Source organism: Stomoxys calcitrans, chromosome 5, assembly GCF_963082655.1.
Source record: "Stomoxys calcitrans chromosome 5, idStoCalc2.1, whole genome shotgun sequence".
Lineage (NCBI taxonomy): Eukaryota > Metazoa > Arthropoda > Insecta > Diptera > Muscidae > Stomoxys > Stomoxys calcitrans.
The window spans coordinates 18,451,415-18,478,593 of NC_081556.1; the positions used below are offsets into that span (position 1 = coordinate 18,451,415).

Sequence of the window (27,179 nt, forward strand, 5' to 3'; positions counted from 1 at the left end):
TATTCCTACTCCTAGTAGGAGTAGGAATAGGAGTAGGAGTAGAAATAGGAATAGAAATAGGAATAGAAGTAGGAATAGAAGTAGGAGTAGGAGTAGAAATAGGAGTAAGAGTAGGAGTAAGAGTAGGAGTAAGAGTAGGAGTAAGAATAGGAAAAGGAGTAGGAATAGGAGTAGAAGTAGGAGTAGGCGTAAGAATAGGAATAGGTGTAGAAGTAGAATAAGAAGGAGCAGGAGTAGAAGCAGAAGTAGGAGCAGGCGTAAGAATAGGAATAGGAGTAGGAGTAGAATAAGAAGGAGCAAGAATAGAAGCAGAAGTAGAAGTAGGAACAGGAGAAGGAGTTGCAGTATCAGCCGGATTAGGAGTAGAAGAGTTATTGCTTTAAATGAATTTGTGACATTTGTTGATTTGTGTTAGACCCCGCACCATCCCTGCTTAGTATGGTCCAGATTGGACCATATTTGGATATAGCTGGCATATGGAACGTTCTACCAAATTTCGTTCTACGAACCATAATAGGCGCATTTATTACCCGAGTTCGTTCAAATTTGGAGCAGTGAGTTGCGCTGAAATCCTCGACATTCAAGCCGATTTGAAAATAGCTGCCATGAAAACCGATCTCACGATTTAAGGCCTAGGACCCATAAAAGCCGCATTCAAAAGCCTCTACAAATAGATTCGATCTACCGATTTAAGGCTTTGGGTACATAAAAGCGGTGGTTTCTCCTCCAAATGCTGGCGACATTTTTGAGGTATATATATAAAAAACTTCTCCCCAAAGAAGGGTTGCACAACGGCATGTCTTTCGGACTCAAAATATATAATAATTATATAATAATCCAATCGAATATGCTGCAGATTGGATTATATTTTCATATATTTATATAGTTGCCATATAGAACGATGTCTCGATTTTCGATCTTTAACACATATAAGGCGCATTTATTAACCGATTTCGCTGAAATTTGGAACAGTGAGTTAAGTTGAACTCCTAGACATAGTTACCGAGTTTGGTCCAAATCAGACCATATTTCGATATAGCTGCTATAGGTTTATAAATGGCACATTTTTCGCCGGATTTTGAAGAAATTTAGTTGATATGTATTGTATATATCCGCGGTGGTTGGTATCTAAGGTTCGGTTTTGTCCAACTTAATACCTTTTTACTCGTAAACTAAAAAATAGCAAACAAAGTTCATAGATACTTGCAATCGTAAGCTGATTTTCCGCGCCCTTCATGTGAAAATGTTCTTATGAAGCTGCTACACAAAATGCATTGCTCCAAAAAAAACTATGCAAATTCGTTGACAAGTGATATCATTTAAATGAAATGCTGTCTTAATTTGACATGCAAAACGAAACCGCAAAATAAATCCACTTTAGTGAGTACACATTTGAGTTGATTTCAGTGTACCACATAAAAACCATAATTGTTGATGGCAGGTTAAAAAGCTACTGTGGCCCTACAGTGGCAGTAGTTTGGGGGTAGTATGTCACTTTCGATACAAACTAGTGTCCTATATTTTCGATTCCAGTCCAGCAAGTCACAGCAACATTTTGGTTTGTAACTCTAAACACGTTGTTGTTTGGAGACGTGACCACAATTTTTTCACTGGCAATAATTGCCGACAATTGTGGCAAAAAAAAAAAACAACAAACCAAAAATTATGGCAGTCACCAAAAAAATAAGCAAAATAAAATAATTTTGTTATACTTTAGATGGAAGGGGGAGCTATTTGTTTGCTAAGTCAAAGTCAAACAAGATTCATTTTTAGAGTCTTTCTCAACAGCCTCAAAAGTCATCAATAACTTGGCAAAATTTGCTGCAGCATTTTTTTTTGTTGTTTTCAAAAATTCAACCCACGTTTAAGACTTATTTTTTCTACTTTGCTGCGAGACGAGACGAATGATGATGAACGGAACAATTAACATTGTTTTTTTTTCATCATTATTGTTGCTGTTGTTTTTTTTCTAAGTCTTTAAGAAACTTAATTTTTATTGCAAATAATTTTTGTTGTTTGTATTTTTGATAAATCTTAAGTATGACTGATGTCATCTATAATGGTTTGCTTGTTTCTCGCTTTTGTTGGTTTTACTCTTTTGTTGTTGTTGTTGCTGCCTTTCTTTTTCTTGACAAAAAAGAATTGGAAAGAAAAATTGCTTTTAATGATTTTTGTGGTTTTATTTTCTTCGAAAGAGGAAATAAAAGTGAAATTAAAAAAAAAAACGCTTATTAGTTTCGTTATACTTTTTGTGTCTGTCATTATTTGATTTCTATGGCAAAGATTTTACAGCCTAAGGGGAGAAAAGACTTATATAAGGTCAAAATAACTAAAAATCGTCACAATGTTATTGACGATGAAGACGATGTATTCAATCATAAGACAACTCATTTCGATGAGCAAGTGTTTAAATATAGACTTAAACTTTTTTTTCTGAAAAAAAAAAACGATTTTTATAAAAATTTCGATTTTATGGAAATTTGATTTCGTCGAAATTTTATTTTTAATGAAAATTTTGTGATTTCAGATGGATAACAGAATTTTTTGTTTTCTTGTAGATTGAAATCTGGTATCGTATCTACACTAAAAAATATTTTTTTATAATAATTAAAAAAAAATTTCATAAAAATACAATTTTTTATAAAAATCGATTTTTTTTATTTTATTTTCTTTTATAAAATTATAATTTTTTTAAAAATAAAATTTTAATAAAAATATTTTTTTTGTAAAAATAAAATTTTTTGTAAAAATAAAATTTTTTGTAAAAAAAAAAATTTTGTAAAAATAAAATATTTGTAAAAATAAAATTTTTGTAAAAATAAAATTTTTGTAAAAATAAAATTTTTTATAAAAAAAATTTTATGAAAATATTTTTTTTAAATAAAAGTTTTAATAAAAACAATGGTTTAAAAAAAATAATATTTTCATAAAAATATTTTTTTTACGAATAATTTTTTTATAAAAATAAAATTTTTATAAGAATATAATTTTTATACAAATATAATTTTTATAAAAATATAAAATTTAGAAAAATATAAGTGTCATACAAATAGATTTTTTTGTAAATTTTTATACCCTCCACCATAAGATGGGGGGTATACTAATTTCGTCATTCTGTTTGTAACTACTCGAAATATTCGTCTGAGACCCCATAAAGTATATATATTCTTGATCGTCGTGACATTTTATGTCGATCTAGCCATGTCCGTCCGTCCGTCCGTCTGTCTGTCGAAAGCACGCTAACTTCCGAAGGAGTAAAGCTAGCCGCTTGAAATTTTGCACAAATACTTCTTATTAGTGTAGGTCGGTTGGTATTGTAAATGAGCCATATCGGTCCATGTTTTGATATAGCTGCCATATAAACCGATCTTGGGTCTTGACTTCTTGAGCCTGTAGAGTGCGCAATTCTTATCCGATTGGAACGAAATTTTGCATGACGTGTTTTGCTATGATATCCAACAACTGTGCCAAGTATGGTTCAAATCGGTCCATAACCTGATATAGCTGCCATATAAACCGATCTTGGGTCTTGACTTCTTGAGCCTCTAGCGTGCGCAATTTTTATCCGATCAGAATGAAATTTTGCACAACGTGTTTTGTTATGATATCCAACAACTGTGCCAAGTATGGTTCAAATCGGTTCATAACCTGATATAGCTGCCATATAAACCGATCTTGGGTCTTGACTTCTTGAGCCTCTAGAGTGCGCAATTCTTATCCGATTGGAATGAAATTTTGCACGACGTGTTTTCTTATTATATCCAACAACAGTGTCAAGTATGGTTCAAATCGGTCCATAACCTGATATAGCTACCATATAAACCGATCTTGGGTCTTGACTTCTTGAGCCTCTAGGGTGCGCAATTCTTATCCGATTGGAATGGAATTTCGCACGACGTGTTTTGTTATGATACCCAACAACTGTGCCAAGTATGGTTCAAATCGGTCCATAACCTGATATAGCTACCATATAAACCGATCTTGGGTCTTGATTTCTTGACCCTCTAGAGGGCACAATTCTTATCCGATTTGAATGAATTTTTGCACGAAGTATTTCGTTATGATATCCAACAACTGTGCCAAGTATTGTTCAAATCGGTTCATAAACTGATATAGCTGTCATATAAACAGATCTGGGGATTTGATTTCTTGAGCTTCTAGAGGCCGCAATTCCTATCCGATTTGGCTGAAATTTTGCATGACGTATTTTATTTTTACTTTCAACAACTGGGTCAAATAAGGTTCAAATCGGTTCATAACCTGATATAGCTGCCATATAAACCGATCTGGGATCTTGACTTCTTGACCCCTAGAGGTCGCAATTATTATCCGATATGCCTGAAATTTTGTACGATGGATCCTCTCATGACCATCAACAAACGTGTTTATTATGGTCTGAATCGGTCTATAGCCCGATACAGATCCCATATAAATCGTTCTCTCTATTTTACTTCGTGAGCCCCAATGGGCGCAATTCTTAAACGAATTGGCTGAAATTTTACACAGGCCTCCAACATATAATTTAATTGTGGTCCGAACCGGACCATATCTTGATATCGTTTTAATAGCAGAGTAACTCTTTTCTTATATCCTTTTTTGCCTAAGAAGAGATGCCGGGAAAAGAACTTGACAAATGCGATCCATGGTGGAGGGTATATAAGATTCGGCCCGGCCGAACTTAGCACGCTTTTACTTGTTTTTTAATAAAAAATAAAATTAAAAAAGATTATTTATAAATATATTATTTTTTAAATAACAATTTTTGCGATTCCATTGCAGGATATTGTCCGGCTTTAGACCATTGTTTTTCTAATTATATATTTTTATACAAATAAATTTTTTTTTTTTGTAAAAATAAAATTTTTTTGTAAAAATATTTTTTCATAAAAATTATATTTTTTTAAATTTTTAGTAAATAAATTTTTTTATAAAAATAAAATGTTTTGTAATAATACATTTTTTTTAAAAAATGAATTTTTTGTAAAAAAATTATTGATTTTTTTTTGTTGAAATAGGTTAGGTTGTATGAGGATGATACCAGACATAGATGTCCAGATATCCACCGGGGTCATATTGTATTGGAGACTATTCTAGATATTCGACTTGTTGTAGACATATGATGGAGCGGTTGAATTTCTTTTATTGAGAGTGCGGCAAGCAAATCAGCCTTTTGTTACTTGGCACATCCTTGCGACCAGGGACCCAGCATAGGGTTACTTTGTGTCACCTTGTCGCTCCAGAGAGACCTCAAAACGTTGTAGCGTTTTATATTCAGTTCTAGTACTCATAAAAGTCTTAGGGCGCCGCCTGACTATCTATCACTAAATATGCACACATCGGACCGGTAAATGTTTCTTGACAGCGATGTGGCAATTACAAGACCCCAGTCGATGTGAATTTCTGCGCAGTGGATTCCGCATCCGGTACCACAATCCACCTTCGGTCCATCTGGTGGTGGTCCGGGCGCCCCTTGGCAGGCCCCTAAAGTTTGTCAACTTGGCATTTAAAAAAATTGTTCCGGTTACCAAATCTTCATTTGTAGTCTGATTCTCAAAATTCCTTTTTTCTGTATAGGGCTAAGTTTGGCTGGGCGGAATCTTATATACCCTCCACCATGGATCGCATTTTTCAAGCACTCTGCTTGGTACCTCCATATAGGAAAGCAAAGGATAGTGGATAATAATTGCTATGCTTTTGGGGCTATATCAGGTTATGGACCGATTCGGGCCATGCTTGGTTTGCATGGTGGAGACCACAGTAGATGTCATTATGCAAATTTTCATCAAATCGGATAAGAATTGGGCCCTATAGGGGCCTTACGAGTAAAATCGAGAGATCGGTTTATATAAGAGCTATTTCAGTTTATGGACCGTTTCAAATCATATTTAGCACGTATGTGGAAGGTCATAGGAGAAGTCGATTCAAAAGAATTTAGCCAAATCAGATAAAAACTGCGCCCTCTGTATTAGGTTTTATACCAATTCAGACTATACTTGGAGATCATTGGAGAAGTCAATGTGCGAAATTTCAGCCAAATCAGATTTGAGTTGCGCCTTCTGGGGGTTTAGTACATATATTCGGGAGATCGGTTTATATGGGAGCTAAATAAGGTTTTCGCCCGATTCGGACCATATTTAGTATATCTGTTGGAGGCATGCAAACTTTCAGCCAAACCGGATAAGAGTTGCGCGCCCTCTAGAGGCTAAATAGGATAAGAATTGCGCCATTTAGAAGGTCAAAAGGTATATTCGGGAGCTCGGTTTATATGGGAGCTATATCAGGTAAAAAACCGATTCGAACCATACCTCGCTCAAGGGAGCTTTATCAGGTTATAGACCGCCACGGACCATCGTGGAAATTTTCAGCCAAACCGGATGGGAGTTGCGCTCTCTAGAGGCTCAAGAGGTATATTCTGGAGGTCGGTTAAAATAGTTATAGACCGATTCGGACCATATTTGGTAAATCTGTTGGAGGTCATGGGAAAGGACATCGTGCAAAATTTCGGCCAAATCGGATAAGAATTACGTCATTGTAAAAAATTTCAGCCAAATCGGATAAGAATTACGCCTTTTGGTGGTTCAGTAAATATAATCGGGAGATCGGTTTGTATGGGAGCTATATAAAGGTTTCGACCGATTAAAAGCATACTTCGGACATACATCCGTTGAAATTCATAGGAAAGGTCATTTTGCAAAATTTCAGCTCAATCAGATAAAAATGACACGCTCTAGGTGCTCAAGAAATATATTCGGGAAATCGGTTTACATGGGAGCTATATCAGGTTTTAGACAGATTTGAACTACATTTGGTAAATCTATTGGAGGGCATGGAAAAAGTCAACGAGCAAATTTTCAGCCAAACCGGATAAGAGTTGCGTCCTCTAGAGGCTGTAGAGGTATATTCGGGAAGTCGGTTTAAATGGGAGCTATACCAGGTTATTGACCGATTTTAACCATATTTTGTAAATCTGTATAGAAAAATTTTCGTGCAAAATTTCAGCCAAACCGGGTAAGAATTGCAACCTCTAGAGGTTCAGGACGTATGTACAGGAGGTCGGTTTAAATGGGAACTATATCAGGTTATAGACCGATTGGAACCATATTTGGTAAATCTTTTAAAGGGCATAGGAAAAGTCATCGTGCAATATTTCAGCAAATCGGATAAGAAGTGCGCCTTCTAGAGGATTAAGACGTATATTCGGGAGGTCGGTTTTAATGGGAGCTGTATCAGGTTATAAACCGGTTTGAACCATATTTGGTAAATCTTTTAAAGGGCATAGGAAAGGTCATCGTGGAAAATGTCAGCCAAATCGGATAAGAATTGAGCCCTCTAGAGGCTCAAAAAGTATATTCGGTAGGTCGGTTTATATGGTAGCCATATCAGGTTATAAATCGATTCGGACCATACTTGGCACATCTGTTGGTGGTCATAGGAAAGGTCGTCGTACAGAATTTCAGCTAAATCGGATAAAAATTGCGCCCTCTAGAGGCTCAAGAATATATTCGGGAGGTCGGTTTAAATGGGAGCTATATCTAAACATGGACCTATTTGACGCATTTACAATACCAACCGACCTACATTAATAAGAATTTATGGAAAATTTCAGGCACCCAGCTTTATTCCTTCGTTAGTTACCGACAGTCGGAAGGACAGACGGACGAACTTCGGCTTAATGTCATGCGGATGAAGAATAATATACTTTATGGGGTCTTTGACGAATATTTCGAAGTGTTACAAACGGAATGACGAAATTAGTATACCCTCATCCTATGGTGGAAAGTAAAAAAATGAATGTAAACTTTTAGGGTCATTGGTTTAACGATTTGCCCATGGTAATTATCACCAAAAACATCAAAAAAAAATGTGACGGATTAGCATGCCACATCTCCTCCCGTACAACGGAGTTAATAAGAAACATAAAACAATAGCTGCTAATTAGTTGGATATTATTAATAAATTTCTTAGAGTTCGATTGATTTCTAATTAGCCTCAAAGTCTTTCTTAGCCATGATTTTGGGAAAAAAAGACATTGACTGCATGCTAATTAATGGTGAAGTAGGAGACACAAGAGCCTTTACCACATGGAACAAATTAATATGCATATTCCCCCCCCCCCCTTCCCCATTTGAAATGTGATGGAAGCCACAATAAACACCTTCACATATGGTTGATTTATTTTTTTTTATATTTTAATAACCATTTCAAATTTCGTGAAGGAAATTTAGAAATTTTAACAAAACCCCCAATAATTAAAATAAATTTGTTAAAACAAAACCTGGGAATATTTTTATAAAAATTTTCTATGCCATTTCCTGTTGTCGCTACTAACGAATGCAGCAGTGGCAGAAACCATGGAAAATATGGTTGCAGTTTGAGGAAAACCAAATGGAAAACTCATTGAATTAAACCTCAGAGCCCAACTTGATGCTCAAGTACATGTTTAAAAATTTCTTGGAATTGTTTGGAAATGCATTTCCTTCACTTTGAACATTTTCAAACGAAAGCCACCAAAAAACAAAAAAAATACAATTTCCGTCTATATGGCAAGCTGCCTTGGTGCACTTTAAATGGAAACCCTCAAACTCTGGCTACTTCATGCATATAAGGCGGCAAATTTCAATCGGGGATTAAAGAAAGACTCCATCATGATTGTTGTCGTCGTCGTCGTCATCGTCACACACATGTTCCAGTGTGTTAATAACAAAATGCACACAAAACATTATAAATAAAAATAATTAAGATACTAACAATAGATGAATTATCAAGTTGGGAGACCACTTCAAATTATCTTATAGGGAGGAAATACATACTAATAATCATTTTATGTAATTCGTATAGCGACATGCGAAAATTGAAAGTTTAACTAAGGGGATTTGAAGTAATTCCCCAGTAATTCAATACATTTTGGGTATGATGAAGTTTCTTTGAAATATTTCCCAAAGGTCTCTAAGTGGGTTAAAAAGGCAATTGTGACCTGTATAAGCAGATGAAACCTTAATAAGTGTAATAAGGGGAAGAGTCTCTTATCCTTTTACACTGAAAAAATTTTAGCATGACTTTAAACATTTAAACGATCTTATTTCCCAGGCGGCCAGGAAGAGCTCGGCGATCAGGACATCGCAATACCTACACATGTGGCCTTAACGGATGATCTCATCAGGGACATCGTGGACGAGGAGAAGATAGGGTGGGCGGTCCGCACTTTTCGGCCATTTAAGTCGGCCGGTCCTGACGGAATTATCCCGGCACTGCTGCAGGAGTCCCTTGGAGTCACCCTGCCATGGCCTGAGCAGGGCCAGCCTGGCATGGTCCTACATATCGAGGGCATGGAGGGAAGTTCCATTAGCCGAACGTAGAATAGCGTTCCAAGCGCCTCGATCTTCTGCGCTCATTCTAAAATCTCTGACACCAAGTTTCGAGGTGTCTCCCACAACTTGATATTTTCATCGGGCTTTTGGTCTTCCCGGTTTGCGTGTACCACCGTGTTTACCTTAAAAAGATTTCTTTGCTGGAGCTTCTTCATCCATTCTGACAACATGACCTAGCCAACGCAGCCGTTGTATTTTGATGCGTGTAACTATGCTATCGTCGTCATACAGCTCGTGGTTCATACGTCGCCTATATTCTCCGTTAACGCAAACTGGTCCATATATTTTACGAAGAATCTTTCTCTCGAATACTCCAAGCACTGCCTCATCTGCTTTCACAAGTACCCATGCTTCAGAACCATATAACAGCCCGGGTAGTAAATATCAGTGTCTTGTATAGTGTAATCTTCGTCTGTGGAGAGGTGGCCTTGTTTCTAAACTGCTTACTTAGACCAGTGTTTGCCAGTATTATTCTTCACTTAATCTCGAAACTGGTGTCATTCGTTTAGGTTACGGCGGTGCCGAGGTAGATAAAGTTACTGACTGTCTTAAAGTTGTGGATTTCAACTTTCTCCATTTTCTTTAAATGCTCGGTTGTGCAAGGCTTTTTGGGAGTTGAAACCATCCATTTCGTCTTATCTTCATTTACTGCCAGACCCATTTTCACTGACTCTCTTTCGATTCTTTCAAAGGCTGCAGTTACTTCTTCCGGTGACCGATCTATGATATCGATGTCGTCGGCATAGGCGAGTACCATGTGTTCTCTTGTGATTAGTGTGCCATATCTATTCACATCTGCATCTCATATAATCTTCTCCAGCAGGATATTAAAGAGATCACACGATAGGCTGTCTCCTTGTCTGAGAGATTCAAGGTGGTCTTTATCCACAAGGCCGGAAGAATAAACCACAGTACGACGAAGGACTATAGGCCTATTAGTCTGTCATCGTTTTTGCTGAAAACACTGGGACTGACGCCGGTGAACTTCAGTGGGGCACAACACCCATACCTCAAAGGCAGGTCGATGAAGATGGCCCTCCAAGAGGTGGTACAGGAGGTCGAGACGTCTCTCCGACAAAAGGATTACTCTTTGGCGACCTTCTTGGATATTTAGGGGGCTTTCAATAATGTGGAGATTGGGGCGATAGTCGCCGCCCTGGACCGCACGGGGATTTACCCCGTAATCTCCCAATGGACAAATAATATGATTTATGGCCGGATTATTAATGCAAACCTGGGATATTGTGTGGTCAGATGGCGGGTGACCAGAGGAACGACCCAAGGAGGGGTGTTCTCAACGATAATGTGGAACCTCGTAATTAATGAAATCCTGATGGATATCAATGGGGACGGCACGAGAATTATCGCTTATAAGGACGATGTCGTGCTGCTGGTCCGAGGCAAGTTTCTGTCGACGATCAGCCAGATCATGGAAGGGTCAATGAGGAGGTTGTCGCAATGGGCTACCAGAAATGGGTTGAAGACCAACCCAGGGAAGACGGAGCTGGAGCTCTTTACGCGTAGATATAAGATACCGGAGTTCAGACGCCCGTCCTTGGACGGGGTCACCCTGCGGTTGTCGAAGGAAGCGAAGTACCTAGGCATAGTCCTCGATTCTAAACTGTCCTGGAAGAGAAACACCGAGGAAAGAAGCCGTAGGGCACTGTGCGCTTTTTACTCCTGCAGGAGGATGTTCGGTAAGAAGATGGGGGGTGACTCCCAAGATGATTTATTGGATATATACGGCCATCGTGAGACCAGTACTGGCCTATGGAGCACTGGTATGGTGGGACGCCGTAGAGAAGAGGACGCGTGCGAAGGAGTTCGAGAAGGTCCAGAGACTGGCCTGCATCGGGATCACAGGGGCGCTGAGATCCGCACCGCAGGCAGACCTGGAGGCGATGCTGGATATGCAACCCATTGGGGCCTACATTTGGAACTGCGCCGCCAGGGTCGCGCTTAGGCTGAGAGAGCACGGCATGCTGAAAGAGGATGGTTGCGGCCACAGTTCGATTCTGGGTGTTATGGATACGGAGGGCAGACTGAGGAGCATCTTCGATTACCTGGCGCCAGTGCCGACTGGAATGAGTGCCTTCGTGATTCGTTTTCCTGAGAGGGACGAATGGGGGGCGGATGGTGTACTTGAGGAGGATGAGACCTCCAAGATGGAGTTAGGAACTGGATTGGGGGTCTACTCTGTGTGTCTCTGGGACTGCCGGACGAGTATACGGTCTTTCAGACAGAGATCTGTGCCATTGCAGTAGCCGCAAGAGAAATTCTAACAAGGGGCTTACCGCCCTTGAAACTCAGAATTTATGTGGACAGTATGGCGGCGCTCAAGGCCTTGGGGTCGAGGATGGTGTGGTCGAGATGCGTAGTTGACTGTTTGGAATCCCTGGACAGGCTCTGGGCCCACGATGTGAAGCTGACATGGGTTCCTTGGCATGAGGGGATTCCAGGAAATGAGAGGGCGGACGAGTGCGTACGAACCCCTCCTCTGCGTCGGGCGGACCAGTCATCGGTCTTGCCTATGTGCCATTTGTCGAGCTACTGAACTGAAGCAGGGGATCGCCAGGGCAGCGTCGGTGGCGAGGTGGGACATAGTAGATGTAAAAAGCAAGTAAAACAAGTAAAAGCGTGCTAAGTTCGGCCGGGCCGAATCTTGGGAACCCACCACCATGGATTCTGCAAAAGATTTATACAAAATAAATTTAGTTGAAGGATGATCGAGAGACCGCTTTACATTGGAGTTATATCAGGTTATAGAATGATTTGGAGCGTATTTGGCACATTTGTTGAAAGTCGTAATAGAACATCGCATGCAAAATTTCAGCCAAATCCGACAAAAATTGCGGATTGTAAGGACTCAGGAAGTCAAGTCGGCAGATCAGTTTATATGAGAGCTATGTCAGGTTATAGACCAATTTGTCCAGCTACTGAACACAGTAGAGGGGAAGGCCAGTGCGGCGTCGGTGGCGAAGTGGGACACGGTATATGGTTCCTGGATTGCGGATTCACAGGCTCCGGCGTAGGTAGGTCCGTGCTTGCGTAGGGAAGGGCGGTTCTTCACCTCCCGCTCGGGTTTCTCTACTCCTCCGGTCTTTTTATACCCACCACCGAAGAATGGGGGTATATTTATTTTGTCATTCCGTTTGCAACACATCGAAATATCCATTTCCGACCCTATAAAGTATATATATTTTTGATCAGCGTAAAAATCTAAGACGAGCCATGTCCGTCCGTCTGTCTGTTGAAATCACACTACAGTCTTTAAAAATAGAGATATTGAGCTGACATTTTTGCACAGATTCTTTTTTTGTCCATAAGCAGGTTAAATTCGAAGATGGGCTACATCGGACTATTACTTGATATAGCCCCCATATAGACAGATCCGCCGATTTAGGGTTTTAGGCCCTTTAAAGCCAGATTTATTATCCGATTTTGATGAAATTTGGGACAGTGAGTTGTGTTAGGCCCTTCGACATTGTTCTTCATTTTGGCCCAGATCGGTTTAGATTTTGATATATAGCTGCCATATAGACCGATCCGCCGATTTTAGATCTTAGGCCCATAAAAGGCACATTTATTATCCGATTTTTCTTAAATCGGTCCAGATTTGGATATAGCTGCCATATAGACCGATCTCTTGATTTAAGGTCTTGCGCCCATAAAAGGCGCATTTATTGTCCGATTTTGCTGAAATTTGAGACAGTGAGTTGTGTTAGGCCCTTAGACAACATCTTTCTTCAATTTGGCCCAGATCGGTTCAGATTTGGGTATAGTTGACACATAGACCGATCTCTCGATTTAAGGTTTTGGAGCCAATGTCGCCGAAATTTGGACATTTAGTTAAGTTAAGCCCTTGGACATACTTCTGTAATATAGCACAGATCGGTCCAGATTTGGGTATAGCTGCCATATAGACCGGTCTCTCTATTTTAGGTTATGGGCCCATAAAAGGCGCATTTGTTGTCCGATGTCCCCGAAATTTGGAACCGTGAGTTGTGTTAAGACCTTCGACATCCTTCTCCAATTTGGCCCAAATCGGTCCAGATTTGGATATAGCTGCCATATAGACCGACATCTCGATTGAAAGTCTTGGCCCCATAAAAGGCACATTAATAATCTGATTTCACTGAAATTTGACACAGTGAGTTATGTTAGGCTTTTCGACATCCGTGTCGTATATGGTTCAGATCAGTTTATTTTTAGATATAGTTACTTAAAAGACCAATAATATGTTATACACAATTGAACAATGACTTGTACTTATAAGTATTTGGTCCAAATCGGAACATATTTCTATATAGCTGCTATGGGGCATAAGGTATGCATTTTTCATCGGATTTTGGCGAAAGGTGGTTTACATATATATCCGAGGTGGTGGGTATCCAAAGTTCGGCCTTTTTACTTGTTCTTTTTATTCGTGTATAACCTCTAGTACGAGGTCTCACATTTTCCCTTTTCTTCCCTTTCTCTCACTAGGGTACCACAATGGGCCAAATTGGCCTCCGAGTGAACTCACCTTTGGTAGGCGACCCATTCAATCTAGCCTAAAGATTTTAAGAAACATTTACTTTGATGAATGATTTTTTACTTGATATTAAGACATTTTTGTCTTTAACTCTAGTTTGATATATTTTAAACATTACGTCTTATTATTATTAAAAACAGAATGTTTTAAAGAAGTTTAAAATATCATTGAGGCTAGCAAAATTTATTCAAAATTTTGCTTCTTTGCCTCGAGGTTAGGTTTAGTTTGAGTGGCCGTTTGTGATCAACCACACATAGACAGTTTAGTCCATTGTGATACCACACGAACAGGAACAAGTACCCTCTTCTTGGGCTCGAAAACATTACAAAAATCCTTCGATCTATGAAAAAACCTTTAATTTTTAGTTAATCTTTTTGTGTTTTCTTTCCTATCGATTTAAAATTCTCATTTCAAATTTGCTCTTATATTACAAACTTATCGAGTTCAAGGTAGTTTCCTTGCCCCCCAACTACATGGAGATTGTTTCCTGCAGCTCTTGAACCCCATTAGAGTCATTAATTTATAATTTGTCTTTATTAAATCTGACTCATTTCATTGTTTTGTGAATTTGCAATGAGTTCTTATGAAACCATTAACGTGTTATTAACTTGCATTTGAGACTTCACTTCACTATATAAAGAGTTTAGCTGTTTACTTTTCGCAGACAGCTTATGGTCCATAGACCAGATCAGTTGATGCTGGTTTATTATACAACACTTGCTGGGAAGTACAAGGGAAAAAAATGCTACCACCACAAGTACTTAAGCAATTATAAGGTTTTGCCAGTTTATTTTCAAATGGATTAGTGTCAAATTAAATCAAAGTCAAGGTCAGCAGTGGAAGATTGCTGCCGCTTACAAGGCTTGGCTGGCTGCTGGAACAGTTGCCACAGCAGAAACAAAAATAAATGCATATTAATTTTTGGAATTTATATTCATTTTTGTTCCTATTATTAAATACCAGCAAGCGTATAAGGTGCTTTTATTTTTAAGCTGTTGATAAGCAACGATTTATTGACATTTCTATTAAGCCCATGAAGAAAACCAGAAATCTCTCTGGTTTCTGGGCTGTCGCCGACTACGTTGTTGTTTGTCTGCTTTTAGGCAGACTTCATGCTTTTTGATAGCTTTACCGAAGCATTGCGCCTAAGTCACCGGTATATATGAATTTTTTGTTGCCATAATAATCAGTTTATGCCGGTTTTAATTCTGTTTTTATTTTGTTTCTTATTTTTATTTATTTTTTTTTCAATTTTGTGCTCTACTGGAGGTGGCTTAGTCAAAGATCAGAAGCAATGCGCAATATTTTCATTCTAGCTCAGAGCTTAGATAACATACAACCAGAGGTAAAGCAACGTCGCAAAACGCAATGGTCAAACAAAAGAAAGAAAATCTCCATACAACACATTCTTAGTTGTTATATTGGGTTGCCCAAAAAGTAATTGCGGATTTTTTAGAAGAAAGTAAATGCATTTTTAATAAAACTTAGAATGAACTTTAATCAAATATACTTTTTTTACAATTTTTTTTTAAAGCAAGCTAAAAGTAACAGCTGATAACTGACAGAAGAAAGAATGCAATTACAGAGTCACAAGCTGTGAAAAAATTTGTCAACCCCGACTATATGAAAAATCCGCAATTACTTTTTGTGCAATCCAATAGTTTTGTGCTGTAGGATGAAGGCGTTATTCGCACTTTAAAGTAATTAATATTAATAAATGCAAATGAAAGACAAGGTTTTATTAAAATGTACTTTAAAGATAGGCTAAAAGTTGTCGGAGAACAAAGAATAAAAAAAAATAATATAACAAATTTAGATAAGAAGTGATTCTGAGAGCAAGTGCAGCACGAGTAATTTGGTGTTTCAAACAAATACATTTAATTTGTATACCCTCCACCATAGGGTGGGGGTATACTAATTTGGTCATTCTGTTTGTACCACCTCGAAATATGCGTCTGAGACCCCATAAAGTATATACATAACGTATATATCTTGATCGTCATGTCATTTTAAGTCGATCTAGCCATGTTCGTCCGTCTGTCCGTCCGTCCGTCTGTCTGTCGCTTTAAATTTTGCACAAATACTTTTTATTAGTGTAGGTCGATTAGGATTATAAATGGGCCATATCGGTCCATGTTTTGATATAGCTGCCATATAAACCGATCTTGGGTCTTGGGATTTTTTGAGCCTTTAGAGTTCGCAATTCTCGTCCGATTTGACTGAAATTTTGCACGTGGTGTTTTGGTATCACTTCCGACAAGTATGATTCACATCGGTTTATAATCTGGTATAGCTGTCATATAAACCGATCTTGAATCTTGCCTTCTTGAGCCAATAGAGCGTGCAACTCTCATCCGATTTGGCTGAAATTCCGCATGAGGTGTTCTGTTATGACTTCCAATAACTATGCTAAGTATAGCTCAAATCGGTACATAACCTGATATAGCTGCCATATAAACCGATCTGGAATCTTGACTTCTTGAGCCTCTAGAGGGCGAAATTCTCATCCGATTTGGCAGAAATTTTGTACAAAGGCTTCTCTTATGACCTTCAACATGCGTGTCTAATATGGTCTGAATCGATCAATAACTTGATACAGCCGATCTCCCGATTTTGCTTCTTGAGCCCCTACAAGGCGCAATTCTTATCCGAATGAACTGAAATGACTTCTACAATGTTAAGCATTCATTTATCGTCCGAATAGGACTATAACTTGATAAAGCTCCAATAGCATAACAGTTCTCATTCAATATTCTTTGTTTGCCTAAAAAGAGATACCGCGCAGAACTCAACAAATGCGATCCATGATGGAGGGTATATAAGATTGGGCCCGATCGAACTTAGCACGCTCTTACTTGTTTTATCCTCATGTAATACATTTTAAAAAATAATATTATATAATAAAATAATATTATAAAAAATAAAATAAAATAATATTATATATAAAAAATAATAAAAAAAATCAAAAATAATAAAAAAAGATAAGAAATAAATATATTTAAAACAATTAAAAAAAAAGCAAGTAAAAGTGTGTTAAGTTCGGCCGGGCCGAATCTTATATACCCTCAACCATGGATCGCATTTGCCAAGATCTTTGAATGACTTTTTCAAATAGAAATCGGATTCGGACCATTATTGAATTGAATGTTGAAGACCACAGTAGATGTCATTTTCATAAAATTTCAATCAATTCGTATAACAATTGCTCCATTTAGGGACTCAAGAAGTAAAATAGAGAGATCGGTTTATATGGGAGCTGTATCAGCCTATATACCGATTCGGACCATATTTGACACGTATGTTGAAGGTCATGGGAAAAGCCGTTGAACAAAATTTCAGCCAAAACGGATAAAAATTACGCCCTCTGGAGGCTCAAGAAGTCAAAATCCCAGATCGGTTTTAATGGCAGCTATATCAGGTTATGGATCGATTTGAACCATATTTGTCACAGTTATTAGAAGTTATAACAAATTTCAGCCAAATCGGATAAGATTTGCGCCCTCTAGCGGCTCAAGAAGATCGGTAGAAACATCTGATGTGGAGTAATTTTCTTTCTTGTCGACGAGTTTGGGTGGTTCCAAACGAAATCGCGATCTAGGAATCCAGTCAAATGCTATTACAAAGCAAAAAAAAAAACACCTTTTTCTGCCTAACTTTAAAAAACAAGGATTTTTTGTGTTCTATTTGTAATAGAGACAGATTATCCTATGGTCCGCAGCCCGAAAATATCCGATTGTATGAATTATTTCAAGATCAAATAAATTTTGCGCAAAACATGTGAATATAAAAATTAAAACAAAAAAATAAATAAAAAAAAAATTTTACACAAACTTAAAATAAATTATTTAAATTTAATTTAAATTAAATTTAATTTAAATGAACTAATAAAATAAAACTTAATAATAAACGTCAACAAATAAAAATAACAAAAATAAATAACGAAAAAATATTAATAACCATGAAAAAAAGAATTACAAAAAAAGAAAAAAAAAACTATAATAAAAAAGAAATAAAAAAACAAAAATATCACCTTGGCAGCGGTGGGATTCGAACCCACGCCTCCGAAGAGACTGGTGCCTTAAACCAGCGCCTTAGACCGCTCGGCCACGCTACCACATGCCAGTGGCATTGCTTATTGCTGATATGAATGTGGGCATTATTTATTATTAGTTGAGTCTTTGCGTGGTGAACTGAGTTGTAGTGTGGTGAATTTATTCGATACCTAAATTCACCTTGAACAAGGTTGGTGTCTTTGCTAATAACATTTTTCAGATAAATTTATAAACATTTCGTATTGCACAAATTGACTGGTTGGTGGCGCTTGTGAGAAAAGATAAATTTGGGTTATCTTAGGTAATGTTGGAAGCAGAATGGAACAAATGTTGTAATGACACACTGCAATGCATAACATTTATTTTGTTGCAAGATTGCAGAAAGTTAAATTGATTTAATAAGTTTCATGTTGTTAAAAAGTGGTCTAAGACCCTATTAGTAGTATACATGAACTCCAGAAATAAATTGGGAAATTGGTTTATATGAACAGGGGCAAACTTCTCGCATATCAATGAGTGCAGTCCGATTCAAGTTTAAGCTCAATGATAAGGGGCCTCCTTTTTATAGCCGAGTCAGAACAGAGTGCCGTAGTGCGACACTTCTATGGAGAGAGGTTTTGACATGGCATAGTACCTCACAAATGTTGGCAGTTTTAGGAGGGGAAAACCGCTGCTTAGAAATCATCGAACAGTGGTCTATAGATGCTCAAGAAGGATAATCGGAAGATCGGACTACATGGGAGCAACATCAGTTTATCGACCGATTCAGACCATATTTGGCACATATGTTGGAGGTCATAGGAGAAGTCATTTGGCAAAATTTTAGTCAGGATAAGAATTGCGCTCTTTAGAAGCTCAAGAAGTACAATCGGGAGATCGATTTATGTGGGAGCTATAACAGGGTATAAAACGATTGGGATCATACTTGGCACATCTGATGAATTTCATAGAAAACATCATAGTTGCGTTTAATATTAAGAATTGCGCTCTCTAGAGGCTCAAGAAGTATTTTTTTGGAAGATCGGTTTATATGGGAGCTACAACAGCTATATCGTGCAAAATTTCAAGCCCCTAGCTTTACTTCTTCGGAAGTTAGAGTGCTTTCCACAGACAGACAAACAGAGGGACATGGCTAGATCGACTTAAAATGTCATGGTGATCAAGAATATATATACATTATGGGGTCATAGACATATATTTCGATGTGTTACAAACGGAATGCCTATATTAGTATACCCCCATCCTATGGAGGAGGGTAAAAAAAACATATATAACTCTTTTTGCATAACTATAGAAGCTGTAATACATTGAGTACTCTATCTTCACTGCCTTTAAAGCAGTAAATTTTCTTTTGGCATAGTTGCAATAATTAGTCACTGCTACTCTCTAAGATTTTTTGGAACCTGTTCAAACTACCCAAAAAATAATTTGTAATAATTGTCAGCTGCATTTCAATTATAGAAAAAAAATAACCCCATTATCATCATCTGCAACATCACATAACTCCAAATAACCCCACCAGCCCCTACACACACTTGGCGTCTGTCTGCAGCAATATGACATTAGCTTTTTCTGTGTGCATTGTGTTAATGAACCATGAAAAACAGTGGCATATCAAACCCTTAAAGTATTCCACCATAATAAAAATGCATAGACATGGACATTATGCTGCAACAAACCAACTCACATGGAAGCCTACATAAATTTCGATGTTTTGTTGGAATATGTCGACCGCCGCCAACTAGCAGCACAAGCAGCAGCAATTTGATTTGTCTCGGCTATAATAAATTTTGTTTAATTGCACCGCCAAAAAGGCAACTTTCCCCTCCTTTTACCACTTTCCCCATAATTTTTTTTTGTTTCTATGATACTAAAATTCTGAGGAAAAAAAGTGTATATGCCTATGTTGTGCATTGGTAGGTAGCATTGTGCATTGCATTGAATTGTATTGAACCAAATCGAACTGTTTGTCTAGTGGCCTATCCGATTTGATATTTAAATGGATAAGTTTTAAAAATAAACAACAGAGTTTTGTTTTTAGCGAACGCACGCAGTACTCTATTGCAAGCAGAAAATGTAAATAAACAATTTGGTAAATTTAGTTTATTCGTTTCCCCATGGCAAAGTGCAATAAACGATAAAAAATTTGAAGAAACAATATACCCTAACATAAGTGGGTTCTATCCCTCTTGGGGGAAAGGGTAATAAAACCCTTGAGGCAAAGGGTAAAAAAAATGTTCCCCTTGGGGAAGGGTAGTTTTATCACCCCTTCTATGGGGAAAGGGTACTTTTATTACCCTTTTCTTTGGGGAAGGGTATTTTAACTACTCTTTTCCTTTCGGAAGGGTAGTTGTATTATCCTTTCCCTTGGGGAAGGGTTGTTTTATTACCCTTTCCCTTGGGGAAGGCTAGTTTTATTATCCTTTCCCTTCGGGAAGAGTAGTTTTATTACCCTTTCCCTTTGAAAAAGGTAGTTTTATTACCATTTCCCTTTAGAAAGGGTAGTTTTATTACCCTTTCCCTTTAGAAAGGGTAGTTTTATTACCCTTTCCCTTGGGGAAGGGTAGTTTCATTTCCCCTTTTCTTGGGGCAGGATAGTTTTATTACCATTTCCATTGGGGAAGGATAGTTTTATTACCCTTTCCCTTGGGGAAGGGTAGTTCTATTCCCCTTTTCTTGGGGAAGGATAGTTTTATTACCCTTTCCCTTGGGGAAGAGTAGTTTTACTACATTTCCCTTAAAGGAAAGGTACTTTTATTACCCTTTCCCTTAGGAACGGGTAGTTTTATTAACCTTTCCCTTGGGAAAGGGTAGCTTTATAATCCATTCCCTAACGGAAGGTAGTTTTATTACTTTTTCCCTTGATAAAGGCTAGTTTCATTAGCCTTTCCCTTGAGGTATGGCAGTTTTATTACATTTTTCCTTGTGGAAGGGTACGTTTAAGCTATTTCCCTTGGCGAAGGTTAGTTTTATTACCCTTTCCGTTTGGGGAAGGGTAGATTTGTTACCCTTTCCGTTGGGGAAGGGTAAATTTGTTACCCTTTCCGTTGGGGAAGGGTAAATTTGTTACCCTTTCCCTTGAAGAACGGTAGTTTTATTAGCCTTTCTCTTGGGGAAGGGTGGATTTATTACCCGTTCCCTTGGAGAAGGGTATTTTTATTAGCCTTTCCCTTGGAGAAGGGTAGTTTTAGTACCATTTCGCTTGGGGAATGGTAGTTTTATTACCCTTTCCCTTAGGGACGGGTAGTTTTATTACCCCTTCTCTTTGAAAATGGTGGTTTTATTACCCCTTTGCTTTGAAAATGGTAGTTTCATTAGCCTTTTCTTAGAAAAGGCTAGTTTCATTAGCGTTTTTCTTCGAAAAGGGTAGTTTCATTAGCGTTTTTCTTCGAAAAGGGTAGTTTCATTACCCTTTTCCTTCGTCGTTATATTACCTTTTTCCTTCAAAAGGGGTAGTTTTATTACCCTTGCTCTTGGGAAAGAGAAGGTTAGTTTTGCTACCCTTTCCCTTTAGGAAGGGTATTTTTATTACCCTTTTCCTTGGGGAGGGGTAGTTTTATTACCCTTGCTCTTATTGAAGGGTAGCTATACAACCCTTGCTCGTGGGGTTTTATTACCCTTTCGCCTGGGAAAGGATAGTTTTGCTACCCTTTCTGTTGAGGTAGGGTTGTTTTATTACACTTTCCCTTGGGGAAGGGTGGTTTTATTACCTTCTCCCTTGGGAAAAGGTAATTTTATTAACCTTTCCTTTGGGAAAGGGTAAATTGTATTACCCTTTCCCTTGTGGAAAGGTAGTTTTATTACCCTTCCCCTTGGGAAAAAGTTGTTTTATTATCCTTTCCCCTTTGTGGAAGGGTAGTCTTATTACCCTCTTCCCTTAGAAGGGTAGTTTTATTACCCTTTACCTTTAAAAACGGTAGTTTTATTGGCCTTTCATTTGGCCAAAGGTAGTTTTATTACCCTTTCCATTGGGGAAGGGTAGTTTTATTACCCTTTCCCTTGGGGAAGGCTAGTTTTATTATCCTTTCCCTTGGGGAAGCGTAGTTTGATTACCCTTTTCCTTGGGAAGGGTAGCTTTATTATCCTTTCCCTTGGGAAGGGGTAGTTTTATTACCCTTTCCCATAAAGGAAGGGTAGTTTTTTTTACCTTTTCCTTATGTAAGGGTACTTTTATTTTTCTTGGTGAGGGGTACTTTTATCAACCTTTCCCTTAAGAATGGGTACGTCTTTTACCCTTTCCCTTGTGGAAAGGTACTTTTACTAACCTTTCCCTTGTGGAAGGGTACTTTTTTACCCTTTCCCTTGGGGAAGAATACTTTTATTATCCTTTCCCTTGGGGAAGGAGGATAGCTTTACTACCCTTTCCCTTGGGGAAGGGTAGTTTTATTTTTCTTTAACTTGGGAGAGGGTAATTTATTACCCATTCCTTTGGGGAAGCATAGTTTTATTACCATTTCCCTTGAGGAATGGTAGTTTTATTACCCTTCCTTTGGGGAAGTGTAGTTTTACTACCCTTTCCCTTGGGGAAAGGTAGTTTTATTACCCTTTTCCTTGGGGAAGGGTACTTTTATTACCCTTTTCCTTGGGGAAGGGTATTTTTATTACCTTTTTCCTTGGGGAAGGGTATTTTTATCACCCTTTCTTTTGGGGAAGGGTAGTTTTATTGTCCTTTCCCTTGGGAGTAGTTTTATTACCTTTCCTATAAAGGAAGTGTAGTTTTTTACCTTTTCCTTGTGTAAGGGTACTTTTATTACACTTTTTCTTGGTGAGGGGTACTTTTATCAACCTTTCTCCTAAGAATGGGTACGTCTTTTACTCTTTCCCTTGTGGAAAGGTACTTTTACTAAACTTTCCCTTGTGGAAGGGTACTTTTTTTACCCATTCCCTTGGGGAAGGGGGATAGCTTTACTACTCTTTCCCTTGGGGAAGGGTAGTTTTATTATCCTTTCCCTTGGGAAAGGGAAATTTTATAACCCATTCCCTTGGGGAAGGGTATTATTACCCTTTTCCTTGGGGAAGGTTAGTGTTATAACCCTTTCCCTTTAAGAAGGGAAGTTTAATTACCCTTTTCCTTGGGGAAGGGTAATTTTATTACCCTTTCACTTGGTGAAGAGTATTTTTATTATCCATTCCCTTGGGGAAGGGTAGTTTTATTACCCATTCCCTCGGGGAAGGGTAGTTTTATTACCCTTTCCCTTGGGGAAGGTTAGTATTATTACCCCTTTCTTTAGGAAAGGGTAGTTTTATTACCCTTCCCTTGGGGAAGTGTAGTTTTACTACCCTTTCCCTTGGGGAAATGTAATTTTTTTACCCTTCCCTTGGGGAAGTGTAGTTTTACTACGCTTTCGCTTAGGGAAGGGTAGTTTTATTTCCCTTTCCCTTTAAAAAGTGTAGTTTTATTACCCTTTCCCTTGTGGAAGGATACTGTTTTTACCCTTGTCTTTGTGGAAGTGTACTTTTATTACCCTTTTCCTTGGGAAAGGTACTTTTATTACCCTATTACTTGGGGAAGGGTATTTTTATCACCCCTTTCTTTTGGGGATGGGTATTTTTATCATCCCTTGGGGAAGGGTAGTTATATTACCCATTCCCTTGGGGAAGGGTAGTTTTATTACGCTTTCCCTTGAGGAAGAGTAGTTTTATTACCCTTTCCCTTGAAAAAGAGTAGTTTTATTACCCTTTTTCTTGGGGAATGCATATTTATAAAAATTTATACGTTTTCACCCATTATATTTTTAATACCCTATCTAGGGATTAATATGCCTCCTCCGTTTAGCAACAAAGTAGAGTTCACAGTGGGTCGCAGTTACCAAACATCAAACACATACACAATGTTTAACATTAATGCTTGTGTTCTTCTACGGTTTATATGGTGTAACATTTTCTGTGTTGTGATGTTGGGTGCTGCCAAGTCGATAGTCAGTCAGCCGGTCGTTCGGTTGGTCGGTGTTTTCTGACTTTTTTGTTTCCTAACATTTTAAATTTGAACTTTCCCATTGTGGCCACTACAAAAAAAAAGTGTTGAAATTCTCTTTTGTTTTAATGTTACGCTTCCGTGTATTTTTAGAACACCCAGCAATGTTACTTCAATTAAATAGAACTTCTTTTCTGGTTTTTGTTTTCTCGCTTTAAATGATTTCTACTTTTTGTATACAAGGCTGTTCAATTTTTTTGAAACCAGCACCTGTTTGAATTTAAGATTATAGACTTGCCCCAACAACATAAAGGGAACATGGGCAACTCAGTTTTACGCAATTGTGGCTGTTGTGCCATTTGCTGTTTTTTTTTTGAGTGATAATTCTTAAATGTCGACAACATATTTAGGTGACCTGCGGGAAAAGTTCATTGAATGTTCTAGAAAAGTCGGGAATTCTTTGAAGGGCTTTCGCAATGCATCGAAACGTGGAAATGCCATTAGAGATTGGCAAATAAGCCAAGGTATAATCCATTTGCTATGAAAAATGCGGCTTTTTTCCTTGGCATGTCAAAACTATGGGGGAATTGGGATGTTTCTATTATTCCATGGGGTTTTGTTTTTCTTTAAATGTGAGCAATAAATTTTGTAAGCTCTATGAGAGGGTGCTTTTGTGGCAATTATAACAATAAATCTTATCAATTTGTCTAGGAGGTGCATTGCACAATGGCTGACATTTGATGCGTCAACTAGTTTCTAACAAAAGAAAGCCGTTAAAATGATGGGCATTCAGATCCTGAAGGTTATTACGACACAAATTGGGGGCAGCGTAAATAACAAGTGGTGAAGCTTTTTTCCTACAGCCTCTCCTCGCATCAAAATACTTCAAAATGTTTGTTACCCCAAAAGTTTATCCGAAATTTCCCCTACTGTTTAGGGGATATCCCCTAAAACCAAAAACTTCCAGTGTCAATAAAATAGAAATACAAATAAAACACAAAAAAAAAATTACAATAATGGCGTGGGTGGACAAAAAAAAAACTAAAAACAAGAGCGGAAGATGAAAAAGAAATAAATAAAATGAAATCGGATGTGGTGCGGCATTCTTAAAATAATGGGGAACAATATTTTTCTTGACACTGCATTCCGCCAACCAAATGAACGAGCCAGGAAAGAGAATGTTATAGGAAAGGCCAACATCACCACCACCATCACCACTGCCATAGGCAGCATTTTAAGTCAAATGCGCATATTTTTAAAACACTCCAAGCTCTGGCAATATGTCTTTGCGTAAGTAATGATACACATGGTCATGGTGTCAGGGGAACCCACCAAGAATTGCTGAATGAATGAAAATGCTAAGGAAAATGCCAAAAACAAAAAATCCGTGGAGATTTGTAGCAGCTCCATCTCAGGGCACCATAGCCAAACAACATTGCCTTCTCCTCAGCTAACTGCAATTGTCCATCATCGGCAGCACCTACAACGGCAACAACTTTGAAAAGACAAAAAAAAAAAAAATCGCAAAAATTGAAATTGAACGTTGTTGGTTTGCTGTTGGACGACCAGTTTCTTTGGCGGTTTCGGTTTCGCCATCAAGGTAACCTTCTAAGGCAACTTGCTGTGGCACTGGTGATTGGTCTTTTGGCACAAAAGAAGCAATCTTGAATGACAGACAAACTGTTGACATATTTGTCGTTGGGAGGGTGTAGCGGAGCTCTTATGGCAAAGAAAATGCCTCCAACTCTTGAGCTGTTTAGTATATACAGAAAGACCAAATTCAAGCAAAGTGGAGTGAACTGAACCGAAACGTATGGTTCAGCTTGCATCTCAACTGCTCCATCTTCAAAGAAAGTGAAGCGTTATGGTGGCTGTTTTTAGCCTGCAGCCTTGCTAGCTTCCTCTACTTTAGTAATTGACAACCTAAGAGGATCAGCACACAAAAATAGAGTCATTTTTTGAGTTTCCTGTGCCATAAAAGGGAATTATGATCATACACACGTTTTCAGTATTATGTAAAGATCGACTCCACTCAAATCCACTTCATTTCTCATTTTGGGCTGTCACACACAATTGAAGTTTATTTCTTTATCTTTTGGTCGGGGGTGAAGAAAAACATCAATGAAGTGGTGTTTGACAAAAATAAAAATAATTTCAGGTTTTTATTTCAAAGTTGAAAAGGTCTTTAACTTAAAACATGGAGTATTTATTATTGTCATTGTGTCAAGTTTTATGGATCAGTTTGTGTCATTTATTGATATCTTCCGAGTGTAATCAAAGTAAGGGGGGTGTAAAATATAGGCAATATTTTCAAGCCTTTGCCATATACACGCATTTTATTCCAATTTTACATGTTGGTAATATCAATTTAGGCTTCCTCTGGAAAAATAAAACATCAAAAACACTTTTAAACCAGTAAGTAAAGGCTAAAGTCGGGCGGAGCCGACTATATAATACCCTGCACCTACTCTATAATTATATATTCGAGCAATAGATATATGTATATGAGAGCTGTATTTAAATCTGAACCGACTTTTTTCGAACAGATCGGTTGAAAATTGTAGTTACTACGACTATTAAAGTGCAAATCGGGCGATACATATATATGGGAGTTATATCTAAATCTCAAGCGATTTTGAAGAAATCTTGCAGATATGTTAAGGTCAATAAGAAAACAATCCGTGACAAATTTTGGTGCAGATCGGTTGAAAATTATGGTTACTACGACCATTTAATTGGAAATCGGGTGACATATATATATAGGAGCTATATCCAAATCTTAACCGATTTGGACGAAATCTTGCAGATATGTTAAGATCAGTCACAAAACAGTCCGTGACGAATTTAGTATAGATCCGTTGAAAATTGTAGTTACTACGGCCATTTAAGTGGAAATCGGGCGATACATATATATCGAAGCTATATCCAAATCTGAACCAATATTGATGAAATCTTGCAGATATGTTAAGATCAGTAAGAAAACAATTCGAGTCAAATTTTGTGCAGATCGGTTGAAAATTGTAGTTACAACGGCCATTTAAGTGCAAATCGGTCGATACATATATATGGGAGCTATAGCAAAATCTGAACCGATATGGATGAAACCTTGCAGATATGTTCAGATCATTTACAAAACAAACCGAGCCAAATTTTATGCAGATCGGTTGAAAATTGTAGTTACTACGGCCATTAAGGTGCAAATCAGGCGGTACATATATATAGGAGCTATATCTAAATCTGAACCGATATGGGTGAAACCTTGCAGATATGTTCAGATTAGTAATAAATCAGTTAGTGCCAAATTTTGTGCA

The 27,179-nt window shown here is 37.8% G+C and overlaps 2 protein-coding genes and 1 non-coding gene across 5 annotated transcripts in view; 1 reads left to right on the plus strand and 2 right to left on the minus strand.

Annotated features, from left to right (window-relative positions):
• Positions 1-27,179, minus strand: part of LOC106084327 (general transcription factor 3C polypeptide 3) — a 237,951-nt gene that overhangs the window by 127,869 nt on the left and 82,903 nt on the right. The window lies entirely within an intron of this gene.
• The window catches only part of LOC106084326 (mucin-2), a 198,202-nt gene that overhangs the window by 99,795 nt on the left and 71,228 nt on the right, over positions 1-27,179 (plus strand). The gene's annotated exons all lie outside the window — the stretch shown is intronic.
• On the minus strand, positions 17,935-18,016 carry Trnal-aag (transfer RNA leucine (anticodon AAG)). The gene has a single exon. It is a non-coding gene; the product is annotated as a tRNA-Leu (tRNA).